The 24,532-nt window shown below is 40.0% G+C and overlaps 1 long non-coding RNA gene across 1 annotated transcript; it reads right to left on the bottom strand.

Moving 5' to 3' along the window:
- Positions 1-13,896: 13,896 nt before the first annotated feature.
- Positions 13,897-23,905, bottom strand: LOC128118580 (uncharacterized). The gene is made up of 3 exons (XR_008221269.1): positions 23,771-23,905; positions 16,454-16,532; positions 13,897-16,071 (listed from the first exon to the last, which is right to left on the bottom strand). It is a non-coding gene; the product is annotated as an uncharacterized LOC128118580 (long non-coding RNA).
- Positions 23,906-24,532: the final 627 nt, after the last annotated feature.

The following is a 24,532-nucleotide window of genomic DNA, read 5'->3' as shown; positions in this document are numbered from 1 at the left end:
CTAAATACTTTTTTTTCTAAGACTTGGGAAATGGAGTGAGAAAACTACTTTTTTAATAGGCTCTGCTATTGTCTTCTTTTTTCTCTAAATCTTCATTTCTTTCTGAAAACACTAAAGCTAAGAAGAGTTGGGAAGACACAGGGGCTTGACCTTAGTTTCAATAAAAGTAAACTTGTGATTTCATAATTGCAATTTATTAGCCACGTCCAGGGTGCCTTAGTGACACCCACATTAGCTAATGTCATCTCCTAACACTGAAATTATCCAACAATTCCAACTGCTCTCTATGTCAACAGGGTAAACAAACTCAAACAAACAGATTCCCTCCAAATACATAACTATGGAAACAAAGTCACTGGGAAGCAAAATGGTAGTGTCTTAGGATCCTGGAGCAGGACTGGCTGATTAGCCTGGCCCCACTGCTGCACATCTTGGATGACTGAGTTCTTCCAGAACCCGATGACTTCCCAGCCTCATGGCTACATACATAATGGTTGCCTTACATGTGAAATGCATTTGGCACATTGTGAAACCATAATCTAAAAGGAATTCACGAGTCTCAGAACTGTGAACAAACTGGGATAGTATAAATGAATTAGATTTTGAAAAGAAAACAATGTTTATGGATTCACACAAGCATAACTTTGCATTCCATCAGCAAAAGGATTTTTCTCCCAGTGGCATGACAGGAAGACCTTTTTTCCCCTCTCCAGACTTTCTTAAAATATATCATAATTTTAAAGAATGCAAGAATCTATTTTTATCAACAATTGTATCTTCTTTGTTTGCTAATAATATAGGTATATGTGATTATCGAGAAACAGAGTTTCATAATCTTTAAGTGTTCATTTATTTAGCTAAAAATACTTTCCTGAAGGAATACATTGGGGCCAGGAGATTAAGTCAATAAAGTGCTTGCCCCTCAAGCATGAGGACCGAGTTTAATCCCTACACTCTGCACAAAGAGTGAGTTTTATAGCGTATGCTTATCATCCCAGGACTGGGGAGGTAAAGAGAGTCTAGCCTAATTAACAAGCTCCAGGCCCCCAGGGAGAAACTCTATCTCAAAACAAGATCAAACAAGGCAGACTGTGCCTGAGGAACTACTCCTGAAGTTGAATTCTGACTTTCACACCCATGTGCACAATGTGATATGCACTGACACACACATGAGCACACGAATGTATACACATATCTCACACACACACACACACACACACACACACACACACACACACACACGCACACACGAGAAAGACAAAATATTTATAATGAAAATAAGATAGCAGTTAAGAGCACTTGCTGTTCTTACAGGGGACTTGAGTTCCATTCCCATGACAGGTGGCTCACAACTACCTGTAACTCCAGCTCCAGGGGATCTGTCCCCCTCTCCTGGCCTCCATGGGCACATGGATGGACACACACACACACACACACACACACACACACAATTAAATGAATCTTTTTTTCTGAAAGGTTTTGTGATCTTTCTTCTTAATATAAGCTTTTTATCTTATAAGGAACTCAAACATAAATATGAACCTATGTCTTCTCCCACAATAATTTTAGAACATTAATCAACAACAAAAAAAGTCTTTAGAGTGAAGTCATTGCAAAAAAAGAGTATTAATTTAGAAATTAAAATACCTGGGGCTGGAGAGAAGCCTCAGTGGTGAAGAACACTTGCCGCTCTTTCACAGGAGGCCAGTTTGGTGGCCAGTACTTACATGGCAGCTCACAACTGCAGCTAGTTCTAGAGGGGTCCAATGTCCTTTTCTCCCCTCTGCATGCCCTGTACTCATACACACAATGCCTACACGTAGGTGAAACTCATACACATAAAATAAAATAATATCTTTTTAAAAGTTAAAATATGACTACTGGAGAGAACATGAATAGAGACATGAGACATAAAACAGTAAATTAAGCATTTGTTATTGAAAAAAATCAGAGAAGAATAAATACTAAGAAAAACCCCCAAAATACCCTATGACTTGTGGCCCAGTGAAAAATGATAATAGTATCATATTTGGGATTGTTCATGAAGTTTTCTGTGTATGTATAAAACAATGTTGAGTTGTAGCAACTCTTAGAGTAAAACAATGCTACATTTATTAGTGCTATAAGCCAAAAGACTCAGATTTGGTACAGTATTTCTAAGACCCTTCAGTCGAAGAGTTTTTAAAAATTTCTAGTTAAGGCTAGTGAATAGTTCAATAGACAAGGCCACTTGCTGCCAAGGCAAGGCAGTTCAACCATCAGGTCCCCTATGATGAAAGGAGAGAAGTGACTTCCACACATTGTCCTCTTACTGCCTGTGGCGTGGACATATCCACACGCAAATACACAAAATAAGTACATGTAATTTGAATATTGCAGTATTTCAAAGATTCTCTGGCCAATTTGAATTATAGGAGTTTGTCATGGCCATCTTTGGGGTTTATCTCAGACTTGACCCTTGTACACAGTCCTCAGGACAACTACCATCCCATTCTCTCTGGTCTCTGACTGTCCCTGACATGACCGTCTACTATCCATTCTTTTCATGAGAATTCAAGTATGTCTCATTCTGGTGACGGGTCAGAAACTTTTTCATAAGGCGCCATATAAATAACAAGTTCAGCTGCATCAAGAAATTGAATCACAGAAATACGTTGGCGTCTATAATTAAGACCAAATAAAAGGTTTCTGCATACTTTTTAGCTGATGAAATTTAATTCTAATAAAAATTGAACTTGAGTACTACCGTACTAAAATTATTTTGAGCAACTACATAATAACGTTTTTAATATGTCTCCTAATGACAAAAACATGGTTCTTTTTTTGTTCAGGAAAAAAAGGATAACATTTTTCTTAATTGTGACTCAAAATTAGTGCTCTCATCATCAAAGTCAATTACAACTGTTCATCTGTTAATGTTGTCTGTGATGAGACTTTATCTGTTTCATCTTTCAAAATTTCTCTTCACAAGATTGCCTTGCTGAATGTGGCTATCAACCCACCAGCATGCAATTCTAGTCATACTTAAAACTTGAAATATGTTAACAAAATTAGATGAGATTCTTTTTGAATATCTGGCTTTTAGTGTGTGTTGCACGTCACATTGATCACTTTCAATGGATGATTAGTTCAAAGCTTCTCAGCTATACAGTTCAATGGATTTTCCATCATGCAGTTGTCTTTTCCTCTTACATGGAAATCTGAAAATTGTTGCTAGAATTCTGAGTTTTTATATATATATATATATATATATATATATATATATATATATATATCAAAATTTATGTTGTGATGAAAATCTTAACTTATTTTAATTTTATTATTATTGCAATTTAGCTAAAATTATGTATATGTATATATATATATGTGTGTGTATGTGTGTATGCATACATGTGCCTTAGGAGGTCAGAAGAGGGTGTTGGATGTCACAGAACTGCTGTTACAGGTAGTTGTGAGCCACCTGATGTGGGTGCTGAGACTTGAATCTGGGTCCTCTACAAGAACAGGCAGTTCTCTTAGCCACTGAATCATCTCTCCAGCTCCCGTCTTGTTCTAATGTTTTCATACCTGTGATTTATGATTGTCAGTCAAGGAAGCATTACTCACTATACTGTGCTGCAGCATGTTTCACGTACAAACTCTGTATTGTCTTGTAATTTTAAATTGAATTTATCAAGAAATTAATGCCTTTGCAGAAAGAGCATATTTCCAAATCTACTGTTTCCATTAATGCTGACTGAGGGTTGTTCTTGTTCAAGCAAAATTTGAAAGTTTAGTAAGTTTGTGGAACTAAGTCATTTCTGCTTCCCACCTGTTCTCCTACCTTTAGTCTTAGCATATTGGAGACTGTTTCAGAGAGTAGGAAATAAGCACACTCTCCATTTTGTTTGAAATACTGTCTTTTGTATTTGTCTTACAGACTGCTCATAGGCCATGATTTTTCAGTAACAGAAAACCAAGAATTGATCCCATAAGTAAATAACAAATGAATAACAACACCAACATCTTCTGCTTCATCAAAAACAAAGAAAGCCACTAAACAAAACAAAACAACAACAACAACAAAAAACCCCAAAAAAAACATGGAGTTGGAGAGACAGCTTAGCAGTTAAGAGCACTAACTGACTAACTGTTCTTACAGAAGATCCAGGCTCAGTTCCTCACACTCATGTTAGGCAGTTTCCAATTGCCTGTAATTCAGACTCTAGAGCTCTCCTCTAGCATCTGTGGTCACCAGCCACACATGTGGTGCACAGACATACATGCTGGCAAAACACATACACATAAATCCAAACTTTAAAAATAATTTCCTACATTTGAAATGAATTTTTACTGCTTCTAATCTAGTATCATACAGATAATTAGCTACCCATAAATAGATTTCCTTGCTGGGTAATAAATTAATAACTTGGATACTTAGCCTGCTTTTTATTTTCCCTTGCTCGTGAAGCAATTCTCCTGTGCCGAGATTGATGCTAAAAACCGTGCACATGCTCCGTCTGGTGGTAGCGATGGGCACAGCTGTAGCACCAGTTCATCATAAATGCAATCTTCCACCCTCTAATTCCAGTGATAATGTAGCCAACAATCCTTGTGTGTCATGAAAGTACAATTTTCAAAGTCTGACCTTTTTTTCTTTCTATTTTGTATGTCGGTCATGAACTAGAAGTTTTTAAAACTCACTCAGTGTGCCCACATGTGTGACATCTACAGACCCACTGAGTTATAACTGCGTCATGGTGGTGTGTGTGTGTGTGTGTGTGTGTCACATATGGTCTCTTGCAAGAATTTGTCACTATTTGCAGTATAGGACAAAGCAAGTCTATGTCACACACACAGTTAAGTGTGGTAAGCAACACATAAAATGAACACAAAACACAGCAGGGCACCATTCCCATTTTTAGTATTAAAACTTGAATTTCCTATAATTTTCTTGTGTATTGAAATTTATTTTTACTTGATTCACTTAGACTGAAAGAAATATTGCTGACATTTTGTTCTCTACTCATTTCAAATAAATAAGTGAATGAATAAAGAGAGAGGTGAGAGAGAGAATGGGAAGAGATGCTTATGGAATAGTTCTCTTAAAAAATGATCCTCTTTGGGTCAGAGTTAATTTATTATTATCATCTGCTAACCTTGAGGGCTTTGTGACTTTAAATTTGTACAGAGAACATGAAAGAAGAACTCAGCTCATTGTCTTTATTTTGGGTTTATGGTTAAGATGGCTTCAGAATGTTCTCAGAATGTTTATCAATTTGCTCTTTTTTTTTTTTTTTTTTTTGGTTTTTCAAGACAGGGTTTCTCTGTGTAGCTTTGCGCCTTTCCTGGAACTCACTTGGCAGTCCAGGCTGGCCTCGAACTCACAGAGATCCACCTGCCTCTGCCTCCCGAGTGCTGGGATTAAAGGCGTGAGCCACCACCGCCCAGCCAATTTGCTCTTTATATCAATTGAAAAGCACTGTATTATAAAGCAGTATAATACTGAGAATTTTTCAGATACCTGAGCTACTCGATATTGTCAGTGTCTATATTGTTAGTGCAAGCTTTTGTGGGTGCATTATATACGTATTATACATAAATTAAATCTTTTCCCACCTTTGCCCCATCCCCCTCTTAAAATGCCGACTTTCAGGGAGGAAAAGCCCAAGGAACTAGATGGAGGCGCTAGTTTTCAGGCAGAGGGCTAAGGCTAAGATGTGGCTGTGGCTGTGTCAGATGCCTTTGAGAGGACACCCTACTCACTGGTTATGAAAGTCTCGAAGTCTCCTAAGAGACTGACAGTGCTATTTGCTTTCCTGAAACACGGGCTAAGGATGAAAGATAAGACAGCCTTTTAGTTCACACATACACATGTGCATGCACGTTTGCAAGTGATTAGAACTTGTGATTTGGTTTAGTGATATTAGTACCTGTTTTTGTTTTTGTTTTTGTTTTTTAACAGAATGGCCCTACGAGATGGTCTGGTATGTAAAGAGGGAAGTTTAACTGTGGTCAACACACTCTGGTTAAAACAGTATTTACTTATGGTTGCGTGACTGGAATGTATCCCGGCTTCCTCCTCTCTACTTGACCTAAGTCAGGGCTGCCTTTGGAGTGCAGAACCGAACAAAAAGGGAAACTTTCACCTGCTGATAGAAGCGGTGCCATCAACCAAAGCAGGGAAGGACTGAAAGGAAGCACACAGGGATTTCCTCGGGGACCTGTAATTTAACGGAACAGCGAGGGTAGGAAAAGGAATTCTGTAGGGGCTAGAGTAAACCATTATAAAGGCTCCACTGTGCTAGCTGCTCTGGAAGGCGTTCGTTTTCCTTCTCATTCCGTTACCACCCAGAAATTCACCCACCTCATTGGTCTTTGTCTTTCAGCGTGTTTAATATGGTGTGGCATCTGGTCACGCAAAGTGGCTGATGGGGTTAGACAAAGGACAGGAGAGATGACAGGGAGTCCTTGTCCCAGAAAGCAGAGGATTTCAGATCTCTGTCGGGGGCGGCGGGGGGGGGGGGGTTATTCGATTATTTGAGTATCTACCTCTTTATGCTGGGGTTCCTTCAATGATTCTGCAGCTCCGTGTGAGCAGGAAACTACAGGAAATGCAGAGGAATCTGCTCCAGAAGTTTAGAGATTTACATTTTATTTGCTAGTCTTGCATCAGTAGTTCTCAAAGTGAGATTCAGTCTCCACATGTTCTGGAGGCCTGGATAGTCCAAACTATTTTCATAATCTAAGACAAATTTGCCTCCCCCCCACTTGTATTCCATCGTGAGTGTACATTACTTCCTAACTGTATGGTCTATGATATCACTGCAGACATCTGCTGTAGCAAACAGAAGACCCCCAGATGTTTTCTATTAATCCCGATGTTAATGAGATCTGCTAAAACATAAAACAATGTCACTCCCTAGGTCTACGCTTGCTTTGGAAAATATGGCCACTTTTCATAAATAGACTACTTATATCATGAATTAAATTATTGTCTCCTGCATCAAATTTATGCATTGTTCATATTTCTTATAAGATTTTAACTTCTGTATTTAACTTTTTAAAATAGTGTTTTAAAATTTTTTGAGATTATGATATAATGACATCATCTGTTCCTTCTTCCTTTTCCTTCTAAATTTTCCCATGTAGCCTCACTTTTCAAATTCATGGCCTCTTTTTCTTTAATTGTATGACTCATATGCGTATGTGTTCATAAATACATGGATACCACCTGCTCAGTCTGTAAAATGTTACTTGTATGTATATGTTTTCAGAGCTGACCATTTGGTATTGGAGGAGCAATTGGCGTGCACTTCCCTGGGGAAAACTCTTTTTCCTGCTCTCATTATTCCTTAGCTGCCTGCAGTTCTTTATCCGGGGTTGAGGCCTCCTGAGCTGTCTTTCTTAAGTCTATTGGTGTCATCCTTGTTCAGGTCAAGTTTAGATAGCCATGTTGGTGAGACTTCATGGTTATATCTTCTGACATCCCTAGGAGACACAGCCTCACAGCAAAACTCCCGAATCCTCTGGCTCTTCCAAGCTTTCCTTTTCCACTTCCACAGTGAAAGGAATAGAAGTCTTAAAGCCAAGCAAGCTTATTAAGAAGTACAGCATCTGGTCTCCAAAGCGAGTACCAGGAAAGGCGCAAAGCTACACAGAGAAACCCTGTCTCGAAAAAACAAAAAAAAAAAAAAAAAGAAGTACAGCATCTTACAGACTATTTTCTGGGGGAGAAATGGGACAATGTCAGCAGAAATTTTCACACCATGGGACTAAGCCAGCAGGAAGCTAATCATGTAACGTTGTATAAAGAGATGACTAGGCTTCTCAGAAACAATACAGACAAAGCACTTATCAGCTAGTAACCATAGTCCCTAATAGTAGGAAGAGTTGGGTATACAGGTTCCAAATCTCCAAAGACCACAAAGTCCTGGCCCCGGGCTATTACTACATCTGCCAACCATGTACCTGCTTTGGAGAATGGGCTATGTTCGATTTCCATATATCAGGGCCTCAGGGAAAGCCTTGGATCAGACCAGCTCTCTATGCTCGATGGTAAGATATTAAAGGGCTCTGCCTTGTGGAGGTAATCACAGCTGCTATGAGTTTGGGAGTAAAATAATCATACCATGTTCAGAAGATGACATCCCACAGCACTCTATCCTGTCTTACACTTTTGACCTTCTTTTTGTCCCCTTTCCACATACGCATTTCCAATGCAGTATCCAGTCTTTTTATAAAAGTATTACATTTGAAAAGAACAGAGGTTGCCAATGTTTTCCTTTTATAAGACCCCTTTCTAATGTGTTAATGAAAACAATCACCACTGTTCAAAACCAACGTGCCACAATTTTCTGTCTCCATTGGGAGGTGGTTGTGATTTGGGGAAAGTGGTCTGGAAGTTTCCTTTCCTGCTGTTTTGTGACGACAGCTGGGAATGGTAGAAAAGACACAATACAATGGGCAGCGCCATCTGTATGACCTCATTCTTCCAAATCATCAGGTAACTTTTTGGCGTGAAAGATGAAACATATTAACAAATAGCTACAAGCCTTTAGTACAATTAAATATAGAAAAGAAACAACAGCTGTCACATTCAGAAACATATTTGAGTGGTGGTTCTATAAGTCTCCTGCCATTGTAATTATTCATTTATACTAAATACCTCCTATGCATCTCTTCTTGGGAACTATGAGCCGTTTCCCTCTTCTCAGTATTAATCTGTGAATCATGAAGCTGAAACATAGTGTCTGTATGGTCCTCTACATGAATGTCTGTCTTCCTGACTCAGTTCTTCAGTCTTTCTATAGAAGATGTCTCAGCATAGCTAATTTATTCCACATTTTACCGCTTTGAAATTCCACGAGGGTTTCCTGTGTTTTGTTGGCGTTTCCCTGCTTTCTTCTGGTTTTTTTTCTCCCCCAGTTCTTCTGTTCAGTAATATCAAATGACTGTGAGGACATCTGATATTTCCAGAGAGAGTGTTTTCTTGTTGAGAGAAAAAAAAAATCTTTTTGGAAACAGGAAACCATTTTTAGTTGACCACATTTAGAGTCCCGAAACTAAAATGTTTGGAAAGTTTTCTTTTATTACTTTTTGATGTTAGCATGATGCAGGCTCCCATACCTAGTCTGGAAGTCTTCACTGAAGTCACTCATTTTGAAAGCATTGCTTAATAATATTTTTCAGAATGTAGCCTGGTGTGTGTGTGTGTGTGTGTGTGTGTGTGTGTGTGTGTGTGTGTGTGTGACAATAATTCTCTCTATCCATGTATTGAGTCTGTCTATGAATGTCCTTCTGTAAAGTGAACCATGGATGCAAAAGACTAGAGCTACAAACTACATATAAGTAAAACTACAGTAGTAATGCACAATGGCATATAAGATGAGGGAAATTATGCTGACACGTCTGAAAAAACTTCTTTTATTAAAGGATTTTAATTAGCACACTAGGGTAGTTCATTGCTTTTAGTTTGTCAACTTGATACAAGGCAGAATCATCTGGAAAGAAGGAACTTCTACTGAAGAATCACTTCTCTCAGACTAGCCAGTAGGCAAGTCTGTGGGGGCATTTTTTAATTAATGATTGATGTGAGAGCACCAAGACCACTGTGGGCCATCCTACCCCTGGTCAGGCAATCCTGGATTGTGTAAGAAAGCAGGCTGAGCAAGCCATAGAGAGCAAACCAGTAAGCAGCATTTCTCCATATCCTCTGCTTCTATTCTTGCCTCCAGGTTCCTGCCTTGAGTTCCTACCCTGAATTCCCTTCATGATGGACTGTAAGCTGTAGGTTAATATAAACCCTTTCCATCCCCCTGTTGCTTATGGTTGTTTATCATAGCATTATAGGATATAATAGTATTAAAGGTTTCATTATAGGATTTTCTTTTTTCTTTTCTTTTTTTTTTTTTTCTGGAGCTGAGGACCGAATCCAGGGCCTTGTGCTTGCTAGGCAAGTGCTCTACCACTGATCTAAAATCCCCAGCCCCTCATTATAGGATTTTCAAACAAAATTCATTACATTGATGCTCCTCTCCCATCTTGTTTGCCCTTCCTTTGCCCCTTCTTATACCTGTCCAACAACTCTTACCCTGAAAAAAATGTTTTAAAGATTTTTGGATCTTTATGCTTGGTTTAATGCATGAAAATTACATTCACAAATAATAAAAAATTAGAAAATGATGACTATGACAACATAAATTCAAGTTTTCTTCCACACTAAATCTAGACAATTGATGACAAACACTAACCCGAGTAATGGATGTCTAAGTCACAGACTCTATAGACATCCTACCGAAGTATACTCAAGGTCCCTCACCCCTCAATATTCACATTCTCAAGCAAAACAGAGAGAAGTTAGTGAATTGCCTTTCACAATTTTTGCATGCAGTGGTCAGGACTCACAGGAAAAGCTGAAATCAAAGCTAAATGCTCATTGCTTTTGAAAGTCCATTTTTTTTCCCAGGCAGTGGTGGCCCACACCTTTAATCCCAGCACTGGGGGGGCAGAAGCAGGTGGATTTCTGAGTTGAAGGCCAGTCTGGTCTGCTGAATGAATTCCAGGACAGCCATGTGACACAGAGAAATGTCTCAAAAGAAAAAAAGAAAGAAAGAAAGAAAGAAAGGAGAGAAAAGAAAAGAAAAAAGAGTACATTTTTATGCTTTCTAGGATCATTCTGATTTTTTTTTTTCACAATCAGTTTGAGGTTCTAAGGGAAAACCAAGTATGTATCTGCATTTCTTCTCTCTATGGTTCATACGAAGAATAGTTCCCACCTACTCTGGCCAGTTGAGTTTGTTTCTGCCTAAGAGACAACGGGAGCATGCACCAGACACTAAGACCTTCAGCATCCCAGCATCAATGGTGCTCAGGAGAGCCTGCCTGAGGGAACGTGAAGCTAAAGAGTGCAATCTGTTCTGAGGCTGTGAAGCACATCCTGCCATTACACAAGTCAAACTCTCAGTACTACAGGAAGCTCTGACATGAGGGTTATTTGGAAAACTTCTCAGAGTCACGCTTTTTCCCCACTAAATTCCCTATCATAGAGGTCCTATCTCTAGCATTCTCTGTGGCGTCCACAGTGAGAAAGACATTGCCTTGTCTTATGAATGACTAGAGAAAGTAAGAAATATTAGAAACCAGGGCGATTACCCTGACCATTCCAGCTTCATGGGAACGAAGGGTCAACAGGCATTGTGAAGGTTATCAGAAACTTCTCTACAGGGATATGGGTGTGGCTGGAGTTGCATAGTCAGTGAGAGTGGAGGGGCATCTGGAAAGCAAAGGAAAGAAAACTTTTGCATCTTTTGCCAAGTGCAATTGCTAGTGAAAATATAAACCCCAATTCACAACTCCCAGCCCTCTGCTGTATCAGGAAGTTTGTAAGGAATAAATGGGGAACTGAAGATACACGGTTGTACACACAGGAAAGATAGATCATGGTTTATCAATCATTTTGGTGAATGTAGCTTACTGCCTTTTGTGGCATCACCTTGAGCTCAGCGTAGCTACTATACTGCATCCTTTGTGGCTGAGTTTCAAAGACCTAGAATTTTAGTTTTCAGCTTGTAGGGTTAGAGGTGTGAACTGACCCCCATGAATTCAATCCACACAAGTGTGGGTTATCCCAGACTCAGAAATTGAACCACTGGAGAATTTTTAAGCACTACTACTGAATGCTCAATAAATTGCACTGGACTAATTACAAAGGGGGAATGTCTAAACCAAATCAAGAGTTTCCATTTCATAATGTTTTTGTGAAGGATTCCCTTGGCAGCAAACTCTGCTGGTGTTCACTTTTTCCAAGTTACGAGAGCCACCTCCATTCAGAAAAGGCCCATCTACTTAGAGGTTGTTTTAGTCATAGTACAATAAAATTCAAGTCAGGATTAGTTGGTGTTCACTGGGTGCTCTAGCTGGTGTGACTTCCTTTTTAAAGGCCAGGATTCTCCTCGAATAAAGTTAGAAGGAAAGCAAGTGCGGCCAGACAAACTGACAAGGTCACCAAACACTTGTGGCCAGGTGTAATGGGATCTTCATCTTGGATCACTGCTTACCGACAGGCTTAGACTGTCTGCTGAAAATTACAGCCTCAGAGTTTCCTTGGTTTGTGCTAGAGACATCTCTTCCAAGTCCAGTGTTCTCGCTGCCAACTTAACCGCCTAAGCTCTTTATCCTGAGTAACTATTTTTCAGCAATCTACCCAGTGCCTTTACATTTTAAAAAAGTGAGCTTATGATACTGGGGGCTGCATAGTCACTAGAAGTAAAGCGTAGAAAAATAAGATCAGATAAAATGAAATTGCTAAATATAAAACCTCAAGAGATCGTGTTTAATTTCCCCCAAGCTAGTCAAAGAAGGTCCTGGTCTCAGCCTCCACATGCTGAAATGATTTTCCTATTAGGACACTATCTTTTTTTAAACATTGATTGTGGCAAAATCCTGTGTTATTTTGTTTTGTTTTGTTTTAGTTAATGAAAATTTAGAAGACATAGAGAGACTGAAAACAGGAAATGGAAGTCTCCACAATCTTATATTCTTCAGCAGTTTCGTGGATACATTTATATTTCCTTTTTTAAAAAAAATCTATATTCTCCCCATGAGTCTATGTTTTTCCTATAGTTGTCTACTAAGACAATCCTAAGAGAGCATGCCTTCGATTTTCCAATTATTACATTATTTTATCCTCACCTATAGTGTGTGAATCAAGAACTATATTTCACTAATGAAGAAACTGAAGTCGAGGATTGATAGTCCCAGCCAGATCTGTCTGACTTTAATGATCATTTTAATGTCTACTGTCAATACTGTAATGAAGGTCTCAACTGTAAAATGATTGAGGATCAATTCCCTACAGGGATATCAACTGTCTATTCATCTATTTGTTTATTGAGAGACATGATTCATATGGTCTCAGATTTATTGTGTAGCTAAGGATGAGTTTGATCCCCGGGCCTCTGCTTGCCTAGAGCTGGGATTACAAATGTGTTCTACCATATCATGCAGCTGCAGATCAAACCCAGAGTCTTGCTTACACATACTAGGTAATTATCTACCAACTGAGTTACATCCCCAGACTCCAATTTTAGGAGACAGAGTGTTGCTATGAGCAGTCCAGGCTAACCTAAAATTTCCTGTATAGTCCAGGTTGGCCTCATGCTTGCTATCCTCCTGCTTCAGTCTTCCAAGTGCTGGAATTATAGGCATGCCTTGTTTAATAACCATATTTTAAAGAGGAAAAACAAAATCCGAATATCTATATATCACAAAGTCACTTCATCATAAACCTATGGCTGAATTCAGTAAAGTAAGAAACCAGGCCACTGCAACTTAGATGCTATTCCAGTCAAATGTCACCATTATGGACATCTGGCAGCCCTGACTGGGCACATGCATTCATTGCTTGTGTGTGCAGAAGTAAACAGATGTGCAGACACTGCAAAACTCGGAGAAACTTGTCCCAAACTTTACACTCAAATTCTCGGGGGAAATATTGTCACTGGAGTTATATGAAGCTCTTAGAAGAGATCAGAGAGTTTCAATAGTTTTGTTAAACACATGGGCAAGAAATGAGAAACAGACTGTAATTCAGATGCATTTATGATAATTTAAAATGGGCTGGAATCCTTGTCTACAAGTTTTCCTGGCTACAGCATTATGATGGACAGCTTAGCTTGGGGAGAAGACCTCACCTGTTTCAGCCACTCGTTTTTTTTGCTGTTTGTTTTGTCTTTGTTCGCCTGGAAAGTTGAGGTGAATACAGATCTGTCGACTGCTGTGAGGGACAATGACCGGATGGCAAGAATTCAGGACTGTACCTGCCTCATAGTTTGCAGTTAGCAGATATTAGTCATTTACACATATGATGGATGAATTACAGAAATCTGCAACTTGTGGGTTTATTTTTTCTTTGTGTTAGGTTTTACATATTTTTTCACCTTGCTATACGTAATTTAAATTTTTTAAAACTCTTAAAGCATAATTAATTTAAAAACATGGCTCTTAGATTTTTTTCATCCACTCTTCCTTATCCCAGTGGTGCTTGGCCCCCTTGAATATTATGTATTCTCATTTTCTCCTTTTTCGTAAACTGCAGTACTTTCAGTTATGAATCATAATTGTACTGTTTACTAGCCTTGTGGCTTTGATATCAAAGTATCAAAACATATTATTTTTACTCTGTCATCTCGAGTGCTTTATCCAGAAAGCTGTAAATCACAGTGTTTAAAACTGTAGAACAAAACAAACAAAGAAAATCATTAGGGACAGAAGAAGAAGTAGAAGAAAAAAAGATCAAGTCATATGATCAGTAGAGAATCAGCAGATGGTTCCAAACCCCGATGTCCCTTAGTTGACCTGTGACCTTGGCCAAGTCACTTGTGAACTCAGTTCAGCTCTCTTGTGCATAAGGTTCACAGCATCTGTCCAGCCTTTCTCACTGGGTCTTGGGACACCAGACGTTCTATATGAAAGCCCTCTGTAAATTCTCTAGTTGGATAGCGTGAGAGCCTGTCCGTTTGATCCTTCACGTGGTGGGATCGGGTAACAAACTGCAGCTCTGTGAACTGCACCGTACCGAAGCGCACAGGCTTTCCCAGAGCTATTTCCTGAATTCCTTCCTGACCAGACACATCAGAGTCTGTGCTCTGGTGTCCAGAGAAGGAATCGAAATGAGAAGCGAGCCCACCACCTCCATGAACCATGGATAGAAAGGGTCCACCACGTGGGAGCAGCAGCCTGGCCATGCTTCGGTGTTGGTGTCAGAGGACCAGCAGGGGGCTGAGGCTGGGCTGCTGGGCTGCGCAGAGCCTTCCTGTGGAGGAGAAGAAGAGAGAGCCAGAGCTGGCAGGACAGACAGTGCAAAGAGGAATAACTGCCGGATGACGCGCTGTGTTAGCACATCACACTGGAAAGGAGAGCCACGGAAGAACTGGAAGCAAGGGGAAGATGTGGTAGAAACTCTGAACTCTGTCTTCCGACAAACCCAGTTCTAATCCAAATTGGCCTCTTTAGCCAATGTTTTCTTAGGCAACGCTTACTGGACACGCATGGCGCAGTGGAAAAAGTGTGAGCCTGGAGCCCAGGGAGGAACTGTGGAATGCGGGGCCCGTTTCTGGACCTGCCATTGGGCCAGCGTGGCAGGCAAAACCGTCTGTCCAGCCTGGCTCTCTCCCAGCACTTCTGGAACTCTTTGGGCCACATTTTTGCTTCGCTGAATTCTTGTCGATGCTCCTTCAGGTTAAGAGCACAAAAATAAATTGAAAGGTGTTTTCATCCAAAACTCTTCAAAGGGGTTTGAAATTGTCTTGTCTGCTCTTAATTCTTTCCCAAAGTCTAATTATTGCTCAATCTTCCTTGGCTGGTCATGTGGCTTCTCAGCTTTGAGTGTGCTGGACCAGAAGCACATGATTACATTTTAAGTAACCGTTTCCTGTCCATATTCCTCAATTGAAAGCCTCTTTTTTTTTTTTCCTTTTGGCTAACTACTTCCAATTCCTATTTCATGCTTTTTCACCCTAGGTAAGATCTTACTGTTTAAAAATCACTCCGGTCAAGCTTTAATGTAGAGAGCTTGAACATATTTTGTCTATCTCCTGAAATTTTCATGAAAGACATTTTAGGGCACTTCTTGACAAAAATTGTTGATTCTAAAGCTGTCAGTGAATTTCATATTGTTTTATTTCTCCAATAGTCCCTTATTAACAGTAATACTTTCCCTCCCCTTCCCGTCCTTTCCTTTTAAGTCAAGGAAAAAACCCTCCCCTCCAGTTTCTCAAAACGGTGAAGAGTTAAAGTACAATGGAGTTTTCACACATCCCTTGACATTGATCTCAGCTTCTGGGAAGTATCAGACACTTGTCATCGCTGAGACAACATGGTTTAAACCACACTTCAAACAATCTAACGCACACACGAAGGATGAAGCTGCTACCACTATGGAGCTAATAAACAGGGCTGTTGTTGGGTTTGTTTGGTTTTATTTTTTTATTTGTTTGTTTTTTATACTTTTTGCACTTTCTTCGATGCCCATCATCTTCTCTGAAGTAAATTGGTGCTTCCAGGAGATGTGTCTCATTGTCACGAAAAACCCTATGTTAACAAAACATTTTAAATGCTGTATTCTGTAGGCTTTCTAGTGTTTGAAAATCATCTATCTGTCTAAAATATACCTTTTTAACCTTGAAAACATACCTAATGTGACTACAGGTTTGATTATTATAGATTAACTGCTAACCTCATTTCTTAATTATACATTGCATTTTAAATGAGCTACTTAAGCACAGTACCCCAAGCAAGAGTAGAAACATATATACAGTATAATGAAAATAACTCTAAATTTGTGTCAATATACCAAAATCTATGCCAATGCAAAATATCTGAGATTAATGGTTGTCTTGTTATCCTGTATTCCTATATTCCCCTAAATGATAACAAACATCCACAAACCACCAAATAACCAAAGACCACACACCCCATCTCTTGGGAATGTGGGCATCATGTTCTCCAGACTGCTTCCTGTTGTCTGTGGGTGAAGGCATCTTTAGGGGTCCCTGAAAAAAAATGAGATAATTGCTAAGTCCTGGGAAGACCAGCAGTGACCTTTGTTGATATATATTGCCTGTCAAGATTCAGGAGGTCTTCCCCAATCAAACATGATCCATATTAACCTGGAAGGAATCCACAGTCTCCTGTGGGAACAAAAGCAAAAACCTCTTCTTCAAAGCATTTTCAACTTCCATTTTGAAGTTAAGGCATTCCTAAAATATCTAGGCTGGTGCTATGGGATGTTCTGTATGGCAAATATGTTGCTCTGACTGGTCAATAAATAAAACACTGATTGGCCAGTGGCTAGGCAGAAAATATAGGCAGGACAAGGAGGAGAATAAAGCTGGGAAGTGGAAGGCTGAGTCAGAGACACTGCCAGCCGCCACGATGACAAACAGCATGTGAAGATGCCAGTAAGCCACAAGCCACGTGGCAAGGTATAGATTTATAGAAATGGATTAATTTAAGATATAAGAACAGTTAGCAAGAAGCCTGCCACAGCCATACAGTTTGTAAGCAATATAAGTCTCTATGTTTACTTGGTTGGGTCTGAGCGGCTGTGGGACTGGCAGGTGAGAAAGAGATGTCCTGACTGTGGGCCAGGCAGGAAAACTCTAGCTACAGGCTAGTTTATTTTATCTCTCCCTCTTTCAGTCCTGTGTCTGTCAGGAGCTGTCTTTTGCTCATCAGTATTCAAAAAAATTCAAAACCAGCACAATAACATGCAGGATCCAGACTCCCATGTATTTTCCATTGTTATGTGGCCCTTTTTTTTTTCTGTTACTTTTACTCTCCCTTTAAAGACTTGACTTTCTTATTTTTAAACTATTTCTTTCTTTCTATGACTGTCTATACCTATATTCTTTCTTGCTTAAGTCTATGTACACTGAAACCTGCTTAGAATTTTTTTTTTCTGTCTGGATCTATCTTTACTGTGTATCTCTTAGAGTTTTTTGACCACATGAACGAACCTTAAACTACTAAGCTACAGCTGGGTCCTCCATGCAGCTTTATTGGCTGGCTCTGCTCCTCTCTCAGGTCGTGAAAGCCAAGCCTAAAGCTCATGGCCTGGTCAGAGGTACATTTGACCAGGAACTGCATTCAGCCCCCCCAACTCTGGAATGCCAGTGCCTTGCACTGTGGCAGGCATTTTTTACTTAGTTTTATGTTTCTATTTAGTGTGAAAAAGATTGCTCAAAGCCTCATTGTCTGGCAGAAACTCTTAAAGGAGCCGTATCCTTTTTGTTGTTGTTGTTGTTGTTGTTTGCTTTAGTTTTCTCAGGCCCTATTTGGAAATTCAGCCCCACATTGGTTGCCCAAGTGTTGTTGTTGTTATTGTTGTTTTCACTCTTTTGGGGACCCATCACTCAGCTCTCAAATAAATACAAGGAGGCTTATTCTTTCTTATGAATGCCTAGCCTTAGCTGGCATATTTCTAGCCAGCTTTTCTTAACTTAAATTATCCTATCTACCTTTTCCATCTGGGCTTTTACCTTTCTCTATTTCTGTACACTTTTCTTTACTTCTTACTCCATGGCTTGCTATGTAGCTGAGAGGCTGGCTCCTGGAGTCCTCCTCTCCTTCTCTTTTTGCTCCCTTGTCTTCTCTTCCCAGATTACTCCTCCTATTTATTCTCTCTGCCTGCCAGCCCCACCCATCCAGTCTCCTGGCTGGCTATTGAACATTCAGCTCTTTATTAGACCAATCAGATATTTTAGACAGGCAAAGTAACACAGCTTCAAAGAGTTAAACAAATTCAACATAAAAAAATGCAACACACCTTTGCATCATTAAACACATGTTCCACAGCATAAACAGATGAAGCACACCTTCAACTAATCTTCCACAACACAGGGCTGAGAAGATAGCTCTATGAAACAACTGTGGATAGGACACTTATGATGGCTAATCCTTGTGGCCAACCTGACTGATGTAAAATTCCTTAGGAGAAATACATCTTAGTGTGTTTCCAGAAAGATTTTCTTGAGGAAGGAGAATTCTTTCTGAGAAGTGGGTGGCAGCATCCCTTAGGCTGAGGTGCTGGACTGAATTAAAAAAGAAGGATAAAAACTAGAATATTACTATTCCTCCCCTCTCTGCTTCCAGATCTGCTAAGATGTGAGCAAATATCTGCTGCCATGAATGGGATCTGACCTTGTTCTCATGTGGTGAACTAGATCTCCTGAACCATGAGTAAAGTGAACCTTTCCTTAGGAAGTTATTTCTTGTCCGATATTTAGTCACCAACACAACAACAAAATAACAGTATAGTATGGCACTAGAGTGTGCTAGAGTGATATGGGCGTCATGAACAAGTAGAGTCAAGTGCAAAGTTTCTTTCTTATACTTACGTAGTATAAGTTGAGAAGAGTTTGCTTCTATGTACATTTTTATATGGTAGAAATGATGCAGACAATCTGTGCCATGAACAAATGTTGTCTATTGATAGAAAAATTTGAGACTCTTGGAAAACAAGTAAGAATGATATAAATGTCCTTAGTAACTTGAGTCTGTAAACCCTTATATAATCTGACTTTGAGAGTTCTATAGGAACCAGATAAAGTCTATGACATCATGAGGGAATCATGGTTATTCAAATTGTCTCTTGTTGCCCAGAATAAAATGCTGACAGAAATGCAGTGTCTGTGGCTGTTAGCTGCTCTGACAGCATGATAGAGAATCATTTAACTATGTACACACCCAGAGAATACAGAATGATGAACATACAGTTAAGAATATACACAGAAAGCCAGACAGTCTCTTGAGTAACTTTGAAACAGCCTGATTCTCTTTTCATCACACAGTAGATGTAGCCAATGAATTAGCTCAGGGGGGTGATTATAAGGATTGAACAACTATAACACTGATTAAAGGTTTGACCCATTCGAATTCTTCTACCAAGAAACAGTCATTATTAGGAAACTGTGCTATCCTGTCTCACTGGATGGGAGTATCTTAGAGCCATGGATGAAGCTACAAACAATGATTCTTGGAATTCTTTTAACTCTTCTTTGTCTCATTAATCAATAGTGATCTTTTTCAGACTCACACCCACAGGCTCCTGGGAGTTACAGCTCATAGTATCCTGGACACAAAAGAAGAAAGTAATTGTTAAGTCAACCCACTGGAGAAAAAAAATCTTGAAGTATGAAGATCTGGAATTGGGTAGTGGAATCAGCAGTTAGGACTCAAGTTACCCTATTGGTTATCTGTAGAAAGTATTTTAGAAGCTATATTTTGTGGAGCTTCATCATTTATTTCCATTCCTTTTTTTGCCATTACTCCCTTGTATGAGGATTAACTGTACTAGCTTCGGGCAGAAATGGGACTCAGCTGATCCTGCTCCACAGTGGAATGAGAGGTGATAGGACTGATATTTTTTGAACACAGGCACAGGCTTTCCAGTAGGTGAATGAACTGGAGGTAAAGAGTGTCTTTCTTAGGTTTTCTATTGTTATGATGAAATATCATGACCAAAAGCAAGCTGGGGAGGAAAGTGTTCATTTGGCTGACATTTCCATATTGTAGTCCATCGTTGAAGGAAGCCACAACAAGAACTCTAACAGGTACAGGAACCTGGAAGCAGGAGCTGATACAGAGGCCATGGAGGGGTGCTGCTTTCTGGCTTGCTCGGTCTGCTTTTTTTAATAGAAGCCAGGACCACCAGCCCAGGAATGGCCCCACCTATAATGGGCTGGGGCCTTCCTCAACAATCACTAATTAAGAAAACGCCTTACAGGCTTGCCTGCAGTCTGATCTTATGAAGGCATTTTCTCCATTGAGTCTCCCTCCTCGCAGATGACTTTAGCTTGTGTCAAGTTGACATCAAACTATTCAGCAAAAAAGGAGAAAGAGCTGATTCATCTGCACAACAAAAAACCCTCCATACCCATGACTTCCAAGGAGGACCCTAGCAGAAGCTAGAACATAGGGAAGAACAGCATCAAGGGGCTTATTCCTGCACTCCCTGACTTCCTCCTGTGAAGTTATCTGGGGCCGGCTCCCCCCCCCCCCCCCGCCCCCCCACCCCACCCCCCCACCCCACCCCCGCCATGGAGAATGTCTGCCTCTCCAGTTAGCCTCTGTTTTCACCTCTTTCCTCCCTTTACCTCTGGCATGGGGTGGGAGAGGAGAAAGGACTCTTTATTGCTGCTAGTGCTCTGGGTCCCTGTATTATTCTAGCAGTTTCCTAAATTCCATCTGCATCTTGGCCATTTGTCTCTTTGTAAATAAACCCTCCTTAAGTTCTCTGAAGTGCCTGGACCATCTGTTTCCCGTGAGGAAGGTCTCCCACTGACATTTAGATGACTGATAACAGACATGCCAAAACCAACTTTAGAACACTCAGAGGCAAACTTGGCAAGCTTCATGATTTTAAAAAAAAAAAAAAATATTTTTTTAAAGTTCACTAAGAATTTTCCTTTATTGTGTATCTTTTGTAGAAAAGATATCACTGGGTCATCTAAGAGAACATAGGTTTTGGCCTCCAGTCATTTATGAAATGGCCCCGTGCTACTGCTGACATTCCCATTAGCATTGCTAAATAGCCCAGCCATGGAAAAATGGAGGCTAGAGCAATACTTCAGAGGCGGAAACAGACCATGCCTTCAGCTGCTTCCATTTCCAAACTGTCTAACATTACACCTGTGCCAGTGGAGACAGCAATTTCTTGAAATCTTAAATTGGCCTAACTAAACCATCGCTTGATCAGTGAAGAACCATTTCCCATAATAATCTTTCAAGTCCTCCTTCTCCTCATCTTACATTCATATGCTTACCCTGAGTCAGCTTGACATTCTATAAATTGTATCCTTTTGAGAATTTTCAAATATGATGATGGTGGATTTTTACAGATCCACCTGATGACACTGTTTATTTTTTCTGGTGGCTGGTGACAAGTAATAAGAGCATGTAAATCACCAGCAATTAAATTTTCCGCCTAGTTACCCATCTACTTATGTGCTAATGAACTCTACCAACCTATGGAAACATAAACCCAGTAAGTAAAATCTATTAGGTTCTCTGGCTCTTACCTAAACACTGAAAACAAACTAAGCAAACACAAAAGAATTTTTTCGTGTGCCAGAATCCAGCATCATGAGGTAGCCAAGAGAGAGCGAGCATGACGTGCACGTTTCAGGTCTTGAGGGGTCCCTGTCTTGGCCATGCCCAGATTGGGGGCAGGTACCTAGAAGTTACCTGCTGCCTGCTAGGAGCAGTGCTTCAGGGGTGAATCATAGATAGCCACCCCTACATAATCCAATCCCAGTGACTTCAACACCCTCTTCTGGACTCCTTGGGCACAAGACATGCACATGATGCACAGACATACATGCAGAAAAACCACCCATATACATAGATACATGATTAAAACAAAAGAAATTTCTATTTGGGAGGTTAAAGGCATGAGTGGTGAGATTTATCCTGATTAAATCTTTTTGGGTCATTAACTATCTCACACTTAAACCAGCAAGTTCCCCTCTCTTATACCATGGCAAAATTTCCCACCTGGGCTTATGCCAATATCTCAAAACTTAAGAATTTTACAAGGAAAGCAAGCATTCCTTCTTCTTCTTCTTCTTCTTCTTCTTCTTCTTCTTCTTCTTCTTCTTCTTCTTCTTCTTCTTCTTCTCCTCCTCCTCCTCCTCCTCCTCCTCCTCCTCCTCCTTCTTCTTCTTCTTTTTTTTTTTTTTTTTTTAAAAAAAAAACAACTCTGTACACGTCACTGAAAGCAAGTGCAATGTTCTTTTAAAGGGAGGTCTCCTTGCGTCCACTGTAGTGCTTCACCATAGCCAATGATGTGAGTGATGGGGAGAGGGCAATGCACCGTGAGCATCCTACAGCGGGCTAATGTTAAAGGCGGGCCCTCTAGGTACAAAGTTTGCTTTCAGAAAGTCTGAGTCCAGTTCCCACATCACTGTTCACTTTCTCTGAATATCATTTTATTTTAAACTTAGGAGTATAAGCATGTACAGGGTTCTTAAAGGATCCAAAGAATAAGATTTTGTGCACAAATGACTAGTAAAAACAAGTATAGAATTCAGGTTCATTAATAAACTCTACTCCTCAGTATTTTTCTCATGCTTGGCTTTTTTGAAATAGCACGTTTTCTTACATTGTATCGTGTTGGAATTTTAATGAACTTGTATTGCCATGAATAGAGCACTATTTCATTGTAACATCAATCACAACAAGTTTGCTTTAATGAGAATAACCCATACACTGAACACTCATATACTCTAGGCCCTGAGTTGTCATCCTTAATTTGGATAGCCACCTGATGGATCTGGTAAATTTTCAGAGGCCTTTGTTTTATTATATTCGCAAGTCACTGTTTTATTATCTTGTGTGAAATACAGGAATCATTATTGAAGTAGTGAGAATCTGGCATAAGTTTCTTCTGCCCATCTTTGGAATCTGATGGAAAGTTTAGTTTGTGTTTCTCAGGGATTCATTTGCCTTCTATGCAGTTAGCTTGATATTTGCATTGCATTTCCATTATTCTATCTTTAGAAGAAAGGATTGTGCCTTGCATATTTATCTTCACATCTCTGACATAAGCAGGACAAGTTCCTTTTAGAGGAAGACTAGAGCCCAGGTTTAATGAATTGAGTTGACTGTCAGGAATACCATACTGCAGTTCTGCCCATTCTGCTAACTACCCGTGGTACAGTTGAATGACACCTCATGCCTCTGTGCCTCACTTTCTCTTTTTAAGAGATGGAACAGGTCTTAAATGCTGCCAAAATATAAGAGAGTTGTAGCCAGTAATTCCTCACACAGCATCCCCAGCACAACACTATTTGGAGTGTGTGGAATACATTGATATCCCAACAGATCAGTTTCCATCTGCTACTGACCATCTCCATCCTAGATGGTTTAGATTTCTGGTTTCCTCTGGCTCTTTGCATTAGCAAAGCTGCAGAACTGTTTTTGTTACAAGAGCATTGGTGACTATTCCCAGGTGGTGCCATCTCTACATGCTAACCCACTCTGAAGATGCTGCATTTCAAAACTTTTCTGTGTTTGAGCATGTGCATTACTTTGCAATGTTCCCAGAGGTCGGTAATGCTGACTCCCTTTCTGAAACTGTACCATTTCTTTAGCTGTTCATTCTGAGACAAAGCACACAGCCCCCTCCCCCACCATGTCCATGTTTTGCTGAGCTGATCTTTGGCAGGAGGGTATGACTATAAAGTCATAAAAACAGGGGAGTCCACAGAAAGCACCTAACCAGTCCCACCTGGAAAACGCTGCTCAGCCGGGGACAAGTTGCACTCACTGTTTGACCCAGCAGGCCTTCAATCCGGGGCCTAAATAAGGCTGCATTTGTCTCTCCCTGAGCCTGGAAGAAAGAGAACTTGTGATTGAGGAGGAGGGGAGAGAAGGGAGGAATGAGTTAAGCCCTCAGCATCTTAAGTTCTTTTTCTCACTTCTTTTTCAAATGAGCACACCACGTTGAATAGCATGTGGAAAATTGGCCTTTCCAGTGAATGAAAACGAACTGGCAGAGAACAAAAGGGATAACAGAGGAATGCTGCTGGATGCCCTTTGGCTTGGCTCGGCTTGTCAGAGAGGAACACATGACGATCCAGCGTTTTTTTAAGACGCGTTTTACCTACAGCTCTGCCTCCTGTTTAGATGCTGCTGATTGCCTGAAGACTTTGTTTATGCAGTGAGGTTCTTTAAGGGATGATTTTTTTTTTCTCGAAGTTAAGAATGAAAAGAAAGATGTTAAAAGTAGTATGGGAAAAACAACTGTTCAAGTGTTCCACTCCAGAAAGTTTGTTCACTTTGGGGCTTTTTTAAAGGGTGGAGGTGGGGGTAGATTTAAAAAGCCAGAAAACTGACAACGTTCTCTGTAGAGTTCTGCCTTTGAACTTGATTGCTGTTCTATTTTTTTTCAAAAGATGCTTATGTTTTTAAAGAAAACATCTTTTTGAGCGTTAGAATACTTTCACTTATGCCCAGTAGTTTTGTACAGCATACTGTATGTGCTTAAAGT

This window comes from Peromyscus californicus, unplaced genomic scaffold (assembly GCF_007827085.1).
Source record: "Peromyscus californicus insignis strain IS unplaced genomic scaffold, ASM782708v3 Scaffold_22__1_contigs__length_63687245, whole genome shotgun sequence".
NCBI lineage: Eukaryota > Metazoa > Chordata > Mammalia > Rodentia > Cricetidae > Peromyscus > Peromyscus californicus.
The sequence above is the reverse complement of the archived record's forward strand: the minus strand, read 5'-3'. Positions and strand labels throughout refer to the sequence as shown.